Consider the following 2,106-nt stretch of genomic DNA (forward strand, 5'->3'; position numbering starts at 1 on the left):
CAAAATGGAGACAAGCAATCTCCCAGATGCGGAGTTCAATATACTGTTATAAGGATGCTCATTGAACTTAGGGGAAGGGTAGAGGAACTCAGGGAGAACTTTAACAAAGAGATAGAGAACATAAAAATGAAGATAGAAAACTTAAAAAAAGAATCAGTCAGAAATGAAGAATACATTAGAGGAAATCAACAGTCGATTAGATGAAGCAGAGAATTGAATCAGTGATTTAGAAGAGAAGGTAGCAGAAAACACCAATCGGAACAGTAACAAGAGTAAAGAATCCCCCCAAAATGAGGATAGTTTAAGAAGACTCTGGGACAACATCAAGCATACCAATATTCACATCATAGTGGTACCAGAAGGAGGAGAGAAGGGGCAACTAATTGAAAACTTATTTGAAGAAGTAATGACAAAAAAAATCTTCCGTAACCTGGCAAAGAAAATAAACATACAAACCCAGGGGGCACAGAGTCCCAAAAAAGATAAACCCAAAGAGGCCCATACCAAGACACATCATAATTAAAATGCCAAAGGTTAAAAACAAAGAGAGAATCTTAAAAAGCAGCAAGAGAAAAGCAGTTAGTGACCTAAAAGGAAGCTCCTATAAGACTGTCAACTGATTTTTCAACAGAAACTTTGCAGGCTACAAAGGATTGGCATGACATATTCAAAGTGATAAAAAGCAAGGACTTACAACCAAGATTACTCTACCCAGCAAAGCTATCATTTAGAATTGAAAAACAGATAATGAGCTTTGAAGATGAGAAAGGGCTAGGGAGTGGACGAAAAAGGGGAAAGGATTTATAAGTAACAAATTAGCAGTTACAAAACAGTCATGGAATGTAAAGTATAGCATATGTAATATAGTCAATAATATTGTAGCATCTATTATGTTGTCAGATGGGTACTAGATTTATCAGGATGATCACTTCATAAGTTACATAAATGCATAGATCACCATTTTGTACCGTTGAAACTAAAATAATATTGTCTGTCAACTGTAAATAATAAATAAAAAAGTTTTTAAAAATCCACAGAAAATAAGTTATAGTATTAGAATAACAAGCTTGCTCAAATAGGTAAAATGTATGGAGCTTTACATCTAATAGAGAATTGCATATTTTAACTAAGATAAACAGAGATAAAGGATACATATACTATAGATTGCTTTCAAGAAAACAATACAAAGCCCACCTTGGTCTTAAAGAAAACAAAACAAATTTGAGGTCTTGAAAGCAATTAATGTGCAACCCCATATTTCTATTCTAGGTGGCTTCACATTCCCACTCTGGTCCCCACCCACAGAAGGATCTTGCTGTAATATTTGCAACTGAGGGAGGTGTGGAAAAAAGGGTGGGTAGGAACTATTATAGCATGCTATCTTTTCTATTTTGGTTCTGAGGATTGTCATACAGGATTAAATGTGAATTAGGAATGGTAAAACACAAAGCGGTGCATGTGGGTCAGACCATTACTTTTAGTTCCCAAACAAATTTTTTTTTACACCTACTGCACCTGGTCCTCCTAGGTGGTCTCCCATCCAAGTACTAACCAGGCCTGACCCTGCTTAGCTTCTGGGATCAGACAGGATCAGATGGGATCAGGCGTGTTCAGGGTAGCATGGTTATAGACCCAATCAAGTTTTGTGGACTAAGAAGAAGAAGAAATTTCTGGAGGTACCACTGATGATAATAGTACCAATTGAATTTGAAAAAATATTTGCTATCGGGAGAGCAAGGAAACATGGCAAAGTGAGAGATGTCCTCAGGTCTCTCCCTTTGAAACAATATCTAAAAGCTAAACATCTAAAACCCAACAAAAAACACTCAAACTGCACACCAGCACATCTGAGCATGAGATCTGCACATAAGAGCTACTATAGGTTAGAACCCCAGGTATCGGATGGTGGACTAGGAGAAATAAAGAAGCTGCCCCTAGCAGCCTCCAGAGCTCCTTGCAGGAGGAGGGGGAGGGGAGAAGGTGCAGTGACTTCCTTGATCAGCCAGCCTGGAAGTGCTAGAAAATCTAGCAACCGGCACCAAGGCCCCACCATCAGGGCAGAGAGCAGAGAAGCAGGATAGGATTGCAAATAAACAATAGTTGATT

General features: G+C 38.2%; 1 pseudogene; it reads right to left on the reverse strand.

Moving 5' to 3' along the window:
• Nucleotides 1-1,503: 1,503 nt before the first annotated feature.
• LOC120611545 (uncharacterized) lies at nucleotides 1,504-1,632 on the reverse strand (annotated as a pseudogene).
• Nucleotides 1,633-2,106: the final 474 nt, after the last annotated feature.

Source organism: Pteropus medius, unplaced genomic scaffold, assembly GCF_902729225.1.
Source record: "Pteropus medius unplaced genomic scaffold, Ma_sr-lr_union100, whole genome shotgun sequence".
NCBI lineage: Eukaryota > Metazoa > Chordata > Mammalia > Chiroptera > Pteropodidae > Pteropus > Pteropus medius.